This window comes from Cavia porcellus, unplaced genomic scaffold (assembly GCF_034190915.1).
Source record: "Cavia porcellus strain 051 isolate PalLab524CR breed Dunkin Hartley unplaced genomic scaffold, mCavPor4.1 scaffold_1, whole genome shotgun sequence".
NCBI lineage: Eukaryota > Metazoa > Chordata > Mammalia > Rodentia > Caviidae > Cavia > Cavia porcellus.
The window spans coordinates 100,452,716-100,462,506 of record NW_026947484.1 but is presented as its reverse complement, the minus strand read 5'-3'; the positions used below and the strand labels follow the sequence as shown (position 1 = coordinate 100,462,506).

Below are 9,791 nucleotides of genomic sequence, written 5' to 3'. Positions count from 1 at the left end.
CAGTCTCATGACAGATGAGAGCGAACATTTTAGACATTATGGGGCACACTCAGTGTGACCAAAATAAACATTGAGTATTCACATTTTTAAAACATTATAGTAAAAGACACATTCTTATTAACTTCTCTAAAAATACTCCGCCCTCACTTTTTAAAAACCCTAATACCATCACCTTTGCCATTTGGAAGCAGTTCTGTTAGTTCTCTTTCATGCTATTACGGAATGTGATTTACAAAATATGATGAATCCTTCTGCTGGGTGCCATCCAACAGAAAGGCAGGCTTGTGAAACAATAAATGTGCCTTCCTCTAGCATTGTGTAACTTGTGGCTTTTCCCCTAAAGTCCAAACATTCATAAAGAGCAAACATTCTGAATCACTTCAGGACATCCAGAGAGCAGCACAATTCACTGAGACTTCCAGAATTGCTTTAGAAAGTGACCAGAAAGGTAGGATAAATATATTAGAAACAAGAAAGAGTTGGTTAATGTGTTGAAGGGGATGTGTAATAATATTTATTGCTTTGTGATTTATTTATTTATTTATTTATTTACTTTGTCTTTTTGAGACAGGGTCTCGCTATGTGGTTCAGGCTGATCTTGGGCTCACTTTGTAGCCCAGGCTGGTCTTGACTTGCAATGATCCTCTTACCTCAGTCTCCTAAGTGCTGGGATTACAGAAGTGTGCCATCACACATGGCTGTAATTTTAAAAAAATTTTAAATGTTCTACATATTGTTTAATCACACCTCACAAATTCTTTGTGCAACTTTGTCCTTCAAGTATGAAAGTAGCCATAAACTGTACTTAACTAAATGCATATGTGAGTGTATTTAGGATATGGAGTGAAGGAGGAGGAAAAAAAGGCAACACACACACACACACAGACAGCAAGACAGAGAGAGACAGAAAGATGGAGAGAGACAGAGAGATGGAGAGAGACAGAAAGAGACAGAGAGGAGGACTGGTAAACTGCATTTCAATAAAACTTTATTTTTAAAAAGTGGTACCAAGCTAGATTTGGTTCATTCACCCCTACCTGTGGATTTTCAATGCAGAAGACTTACAATTGATACTGTAGTGCTGCTTTCTTTTTCTGTCCATGATTTCCAGTTTACCCCATCAAAGACTTAAATCCTATCAACATTTATTTAACATATATTTTGTGCTTTGTTTAGCTAAAAGCATATATGAAAAATATAACTCCTTCATTCAAGAAATTCAAATTCACTTTTCTGTTTTGTATTCTTTTCACAGTAAATGTGCCTGCGTTTTTTTTCTCTTGCAGTTTAGATGTGAGACTTTATTTAGTTGCATTGTTTTGGTCTTTTATTAATGTTCATGTTTTTAAGTTTTTTATTAGTACACGTTTGCAATGCATGCTACCTGCAGTCATCTTGGGGAGTGAGCACATGTTCATAATGCAGCTCGGTTCTTTTAAAATCTTCCTTACCACAGTTGTGGCTTTCATATTTTTACATGTGGCACTTTCTGTACACCCTCCATGTGTATTGAATGAATAAAATAACACCTTAGACACAGGAATTAACTGCTGAGATCACTTGCTTTTGCTCCAGTTTTACTTCTGGTCTTATGAATGATAAAAAGACTGAATTCTTCTGGTTTCAGCCACAATTCAACCTTGTGATTTGCTTTGATCAAAGTCTTTTAAAAAGCCTTAGCTAATATATATATATATATATATATATATATATATATGTGTGTGTGTGTGTGTGTGTGTGTGTGTGTGTGTGTGTGTGATCTCTCCAAGGACAACTTTATTTGATTCATCCTGTGACCAGCTCTCATTGCATACATAACTTCAATAAATCTCAGAGGATGACAAGGTGGTCTAATGGCTATAGCAATTAATATGGGTTTCAAGAAATTTCTCATCCTTTCTGAGGTTCCAGGATAAGTCTTCTGATGTTTGTGGGCATGGATACCAGTCTGTGCTACCTTCAAAGTATTCATGAGATTGCATTCCATGGTGATTCTCTATGTGTGTATGTAATCTAGCTCAAAGTTGCAGTAGAGTCCTGAAGATAATTTATCAACAATGCCTTTAGAGATCTTTGCTTTAAATGATCCCCTCAACCTACTTCCAAGAACAAAAGTGTAACCATTTCCATTTAGTACTATGATCTCCTTGCTTTTCTTTTGGCTGGCTTTCTGATTCAAAGAAACAAATTGATAATCACAAAGTTTTTTTTTTTTTGTTTGTTTGTTTGTTTTTTTTAGTTTTTCTAAAAGTTTGATTTTTTCAGGATGCACAACAAAATACACACAGTATCCAAACACCTTCCTGTCTTATAACTTGACAGGGCTTCAGCTTCAGTCATGGAAGAAGGGGTTTTCACCACTAACCAATGACAAATCGAATAACTGAGGACTTACTTTCTTTGAGGATTGAAGAGTGGTTTCACACACGGTTTTTTAAATGTGTAATTTTAAGCCACTCAGAAAAAAAGAGCATTAAAGAAAAGTGAAAAATAATGACAGATGGGAAATGTATATGTTGTGAAGACATCCCATACCTGATTCACAGAAATTGTTCGATTGTCACATCAAACTTGAGTACAAAAGTTGGATAAAAAGTAACTGGTGATGAGATAGAGGAAGAAATATCTTTTGAGGAAAGCAACCATATATCCCAAGAGAATTTGCTTATTCTGGAGATGACTATATTTTAGCTGGACCAAATAAAGAGTATCAGGAAAAGGCTGACACTAGCTGTCTCCAGAGGGGAAGGAGAGAAAAAACATTAAGTCTCCTGATGCCAAGCACAGAATTTAGCATTCACCTTGAGAGAGGTGGATGTTTTAATCAGAAGGGCTCTGTACTATGATAGGGATATTTTATCCATTTTACAAGTGAGACAATGAGTTTTAAAGGAAATGCATAATGCTAGAAATACTGAGAGGATCCTGTTCTGACATTCGTATCATGATTATGCGTGAATACTATTTTTTTTCTTTTGGAACAATACAGGAAAGCAGATAAATATAAGTTAGAGTTGTGCTCTGTATTAATGAGGACACATGGCCCTGAGAAGTAGCTAAACTTAAACTAACTGTGGGAGGTATTTTTCCTGTCCTAATCTTCCTAATCACGCTGGTTTTTCTAGACCAGAAGTGGTGCATGTAAACTGAAGAATTCAAAAACCTATGGATACAGCTGATTTTCATCAGCCCATGAGATTCCAATTCTTCTGTCCTGAAGACAGTATAAAAATATTTTGCTTACTATCTCCTAAATTTTTAGAATTATTTTGGGAGGGTTTTGCTTTTCTTTTTTTACACTGGAGGAAGATAAATGTGTTAATGTGTCAAAAATTTCATGACTCCTTCTAAGAATATAAAAATTGGATTGAAAAACACTGATTCTTCTTGACTATATATACAGAACGGAAAAAAATCATGAAAGAAAACAATTGAGCACCTACAGAGTTTATGATTCTGTATTTGGTGTTTTATATTCATTATTTTATTTAAATGACCACTAACCTTGCCTTTTGAGAGACAGTCACAAAAAAAGACATGATAAGTCATGTTATTATAAGACCACAATTAGGTGCCTCTTAGTGACAAGAAAATGAAGAAAGCAAAGTGTTATGGATTTGCTCGTGTGACGGTTTAGTCTGACTGTGTCAACCTGATTGACTTGGGAGTCTCCAGGGGTGTTGGTGGAGCACTCTGGTGGGTGTGTCTGCATGGGTCATGGAGGTAAGACCTTGTAGCCATGTCTAATCACTCGTCTCTTTCTCTTGCACTATCTCTCTGCTGTGCTTCCCAGATTTACTGTGCCATACCCTTCTATCATGTTTTTTTTGCACTATGATGGACTGAATTCCTTGAAACTATAAGCTAAAGTAAACCTTTATTTCTCTTTTACTCCTAGGTGTCAGGAACTGTGCCTCAGCACCAAGAAAAGGTGGCTAACAGGATGGCACACAGACCCGCCCATGAAAGGTAGAGCATGTGTTCTTTCAACCTACGCTACAGCCACTGGATGAGTCCAAAGTGTGTGGCTGCCTTGGTTAGACATGAAGGGCAGTTCGAGAAGAAACGGCTCTGTTGCATAGGCAGGCACACACGATCTCTATTCTACAGATAGAGCATGTTGTCATTTTACTACATGGAACACCAAATAAGCACTGTTAGGAGCTGTGGGCTTCAGGGATGCACTCATGAGCATCCCACCTGAGTGTACTTAAAACACAAAGTTATCACTTAGGGTAATTCGTAGAATGTTATTGTCCCCTATCAAGAGGCTCCTCAAGGAAGGAAAGCAAATGTGATTTTCTTACACTCATCTCAGAAGAACATGCTTTGACTTAACTTGTTTAGATTACAGAAACCTCTATCATTTTCTGTTATTGTTGAGGTTTCATTTGTGTGTATTCAGTCATCCTCTTTTAAAATCTCATGGTCTTTTGTGGCCGCGAGTTCAGTAAGATTTGTTGTAATGTATTTATTGTATTCTTTTGTTTTTTAATTTGCTAGCGGAGACTGAAGATTTGTGTATTTTTCATCAAATATTAAAATAATTGCTATTATTTTGCTACATGTGTTCTTTCTTATGTTTCACATTCTGCTTTAACTCCAGTTAGACATATACTAATCTTCCTCGTGCCATCTTCCTGCCTCTCGTATTTGCCATATCTTTGTCTCTTTTGAGGCATACTTTGTAAATTTCTTCTATGTGACAATACAATCTTTGTCTTTTATTTAATCTAATACATCCATTCAATTTTATTTTATTTATTTTATACTATTCCTATCATTCCCATTTTTTCATATTTTCATGTTTTTCCAATTTTAATATTTTACTACTCCATGTTTTGATAACATTATATTTACTGAAACATTTTAAATATATGCATGTTATGTGTTGTACATGTTGATTCTTTGAGATCTTATAGTTGCATTTTTTTCTGCTGATCTTACTTGAGTAGGTTTAGCTCCTGTGTATTTTTCTTGATTTATTGTGATTCATACATGGTAGAGATGTATCTGTGGAAATCCAGCAAGATCTACAAGAGTGGACCTGCCAGATATAATTTTCATTGACTTCTGTCCATAATTTTCATTTATTGACAGTTTTTCAGGAGTTAATACTAACTAAAAACTAACTTGGGGTACTGTTTTAATCTTGGAGTTTCTAAGCATACTTACACCAAACCTGTGTCGAGAAAGTTCTTGTGTTCAGTTCACACTGAGCTCTTAGCAGATGTTTCTTAGCAGATCTCGAGGTAAGATAAACAAGTTTCTCTGTCTTGGATGTTTTCTAGTCTACCTTTCAGTGAGGGCATCGTACTTCTCAGTTTTCCCTTTTAAAGCAATTACTGTTCTCTTGTATCATCTAGTTTAGGTTCAAGGTCATTTCTGTTGTTCTGGGAGCAAACATTAAAACCTTCTTGCTAGGTATAGTGGTGCATACGTATAAGACCAGCACTCAGGAGAATGAGGTAGGAGGATCACTGTGAGCTGTGAGTTCAAGACCAGACTGATCTACAGTGTCAGTTCAAGGAAGGACTATGATACATAGTGGAACCCTGCTAGAAAAAGAAGGACCTAAACCTCTGGATGCTGAGATTGACAAGTTCCCCTAGGGCAATCATCACTTTAGCAAAAACCTGCCATTCTGATTCCCGTCATTCTTTTGAATTCTAGCCTCTGGAGACCACCCTTACATTCTTGTGAGTTCATTAGAACGATTTTTAAAAGTATTTTGACAAGCATTTTTAGGTGTTTGCATTAAGAGATTTTTGAGACTTTAGATTAAAACACTGCCAGAAACAAATTCAGAAATGAGGAACTGGAGTCTTTTGATGAACATGTGTTCTAGAATCTTTAGGGAATCCATTGTAAACAGTGTTTCTACATATTTTCCAATCAACTAAGATTTTGGGAAGTAGAACCTTAGTTTGTCTATTTAATGTGTCAGTTTGCATGAATTTCACAAATCAGAGGGACTGTAGGAAGAATATTTAACATTGGTAAAATGTGATCACTCTAAATGAGCTAGGTAAGCTAAGTTAACCAAACCTAGTAAAGTCAAGTCAAAAGACAAAAGACCAAGAATTTACATTTTTTAGGCTTAAGATAATTATTTCTTTGGAGCAAGTAGGGAAGAAATTTAACATGTTTCTACTTGTCTCATATTTTATGACATTAAATTTTAATTTTATTGATTTGTATTTATTAATAATGGGCATATTGATAAAGAAGTTTTCAATATAGACAGAGAAGGGCAAGAGGAAGATGAACGCATGGCAGATGCTGCACGCAGTGAGAGTTTTGGTGCTCATTCTCCTAGTCCTTGCCATGAAGAGTCAGGGACAGCAGTGGGAAGAATATGGCAAAATCAGAACGGTTTCCCTCGTCAGTTAGTACTTTTTAAATAGTAAGATAATAGAAACAAGTGGAAATATTTAAATGCATAAAAAAGAATAGATGAATGTCTTCTATAAGTATGTATGTGGGTGTATGTGCGTAAATATGAGTTAGTTTGTAGAAAAGTACACTCCCAGAGACCTTACTGGCCAAGGAGCAGGCATCTATCACACCAGCACAATGCAGGCACAGGAATCTGAGGGCTCAGGACTTGTTCTTCACGACGGTAGGGCAAATGCGGTTATGGTGGATGATTTACCCCGTCTTCTCTCTACCTCAGTGTGATTAGTTGTCAAGGCCAGATTCAGAGTCCCTTTTGTCTTAGTTTTACTAAGATGGAATGTTAGATAGGCAAATAATTAAGCTGAACTAAAATACATTTACTGCTGCTCATGCAATTATAGAATACTCAGTGTTTTCTTTCCTTCTGTCCTCAGAGAAATGACCAGCTTCACCAATTACAGTTAGGCTAATCCACTGCACTAACCAAGGGACATAATTCACGTTTGTAAAACCTGCACAGCAAGATCCATGCTGTTTTCTGGAGAAAAAGACAGGTCAAGTTTCTTATTCATACTTTTGCAGGTTTAGGAAACTCAAAATTCTTCCTCCTATTATTATTTCAAAACTGCTCTGTCCTTTCTTCCCTCCCTCTGTCCCTCCTTTCTATCCACAAAATCATCCTGGACTGATTATTCCAACCACTGTCCAACTCGAGTCTACATAATGACATCTTGGAGAGCCAACCTCTGCCATCTGAACACTGATTATACAATCTTGTGTGGAAGCTCACGGCAGCTGCATCCTGGAGCACCCCAAGGATGCCTATCCCACCGACACTGTTGGAGCCCTGCCCCCTCAGCCACTGCTGCTGGTTCTCCCCAGCCTGGTCACACTCAAAACTAGAGCCTCACTGTCTTATGTGGTTTGCTCTGAGTCTTGGATTCATCTTCAGAGACCTGTGGCTAACTCAGTGGGATCTGTGGTATTAACTCTAACACACAAAAGGGCAATGCCTTATAGACGGACACTGGTGTAGCTGGCCAGGCTGTAACTTAGCTTTTACACAGTTTGGTGCTTTCCCGTGTTTTTCTGAAGAAATTATCTGGGAACAATAATATTTTCAGGCAATATCCAAGGCTGCAGCAAGAGGCAGCCTTTGTCAGTGTGCTGTTAGTTGCTACTGTCTCCTACCTAGTTTGAGGGACAATCCATATGTACAATTCCCTTTAACTTCCTTATTCACTCCACTTCTAGAGAACGCTCATTGTTCTAGAATACTTGAGTGGGAATAAAAGTTTCTTTTCTACCACATATTGGACTACAAGTATGTGTTCTCATGAGTACCATTTTGAAGATATCAGGTGCTCTTAGCATCTCAGTTCATAGTGAGATGTTCTCACTATGAAAGAAAACACGGACCTTTTTTCTCTTTTTTCCAAGATAATGAGGGAAAACTGCTGTGCTAACCATAAGTGGCCTGGTTTCTTATGTCTTTTACTCAGATAACATTATTTTACAAAATCAGTCAGACTAATTCCTTCAAAACCAGAAAATCTCTGGTGTGACTTGTATACAGGGCTATTGATGGAGGTCTTGTCTTTGACAGCATTTTCTCTGTGAAAACAGGCAAAGAAAAAGTGAGAAAAATGCACCTTACTAAGTAATCTCTGGGAGGAGAATGTTGCATCAGCCGTTCTGCTGTTCATTCACTCTTTTTCCCAGAGAAATCCCTCCAGGAGAAAGATGAACAGGGAATCAGTCAAACCCTTTCCACGGTTTGTGCTGCAAGGATGGGTTACCACAGAAAGGCCTCAGTAACAGTCCATGGGTAAGCAATTATTTCTGCTGAATAAGCTCATATTTTTGAGACACTGTTCCCTGGAGAATGTCACTTAAGCTGAGTAATCCTCTAGGTATGAAATAGAAATTTTTCAGAATGTAAATGTGTCCCATGATAGAAGAAATCTCACAGACCTCACTAGGAGAACTCAGCTTTTGGTCTGTGCCAGAAGATCTTATGTCTAACACAATCCTATGTCCCTGTGGAGCTGCCCTTGAAGTCCTTGGAGTCCAGCCTAGTTTGTCTATACCTCTTGGTTGCCTGTATCTTTGAAAACATTACGTGGGTTTGCATTTGGTGCTTCACTAATTTATGTGAGCCTGGTTTGACAATGTGGATATTCCTGTGTACTAACATGCTTTCTTGGAAACATAAATAATAAATGAGAAAAAGGCGCATCATCATAGATAGTTATAGACAATATACAGTAAGTTAGTTATATATTTATATATAATTATATACTACATAGTATAGTACAGTATATAAATAACTAACTATATATAAATAGTATATACTTATACTATATATGTTACATTATATATATTTTATATATTAAATGTATTAAATATTGTGAGACAATATTTTAGTAGGCAGACACTATGATGAACAAAGCACTAATAATGACAATTCTTCTTCTGTATATTCATATATCCTGGTTTGATTCTATCATTATTCTAAATTTATACATATATTAAATGATGTAGAATTCCAAGATAATTTCATAAGAATAAAATAAATCAAATTTAAAATGTTTATTGAAAATGACTTTCAGCTAAGTTAAATTATTATTTTTTAAGGATTAAAATCAAATACATTGGAATATTAACTCTGATTTTTCTTTCCAGCACTCGAGAGTGAACTAGCATTCCCAAGGTCAAGTCTAGTGCTCTGCTTGTGAGTTATAAACCTACCCTTCTTTATTTTTCGTCTTTTTTCTTGAGACATGGTCTCACTAAATTTCCCAGAGTGGGCTTGAATTTCTGATCTTTCTGCCTTGTCTTCCCAGATTATTGGGCTTACAGATGCATGCCAGCATGCTCTGTTAACTGTGATTTTTTTTAAAAGGAAGAACACGGTTTAAATATTCAGGTAAAGATATTTTGACTGTATTTAAAATGATGTTCAGTAGAATGTAGGCTTTAAAAAAGTCAGTGATGATGCATGATATAAAGTAGTTCTAAAAATTCTATTGTCATTTTCATTTGATTAAATTTTATGGGATGATTCTGCAAAAAAAGTTTAGTTAAAGTGACAAAGCTAGAGAAGTTAAAATATCTTTTCACTCTCATAACCTTCACTAACTGACCTCATAAAGTTTTTCTGAATTCCATTTCAGGACTGGGTTCAATGTATATGTAAATTTATAGGTAAGGCAGATTAAAAACAATGACTTTTAAGAGTAAGCTTTCTTAAATTCAAACCCCAACTCTAGAGTTTATTGCCTGGGTACGAGCTGAGTAAACAATACTATTGTCTCCTCACAGAAATGTATTTGTAAATTGTAAATAATAAAAACTATCTTTAAAAAAGAACAGAATGATATAATACATGT

The 9,791-nt window shown here is 36.1% G+C and overlaps 1 long non-coding RNA gene across 1 annotated transcript; it reads left to right on the top strand.

The window, feature by feature from the left end:
- The first annotated feature begins 368 nt into the window (after nucleotides 1-368).
- Nucleotides 369-8,497, top strand: LOC134471783 (uncharacterized). Its single transcript, XR_010041440.1, has 3 exons — nucleotides 369-448; nucleotides 3,899-3,969; nucleotides 8,122-8,497. It is a non-coding gene; the product is annotated as an uncharacterized LOC134471783 (long non-coding RNA).
- Nucleotides 8,498-9,791: the final 1,294 nt, after the last annotated feature.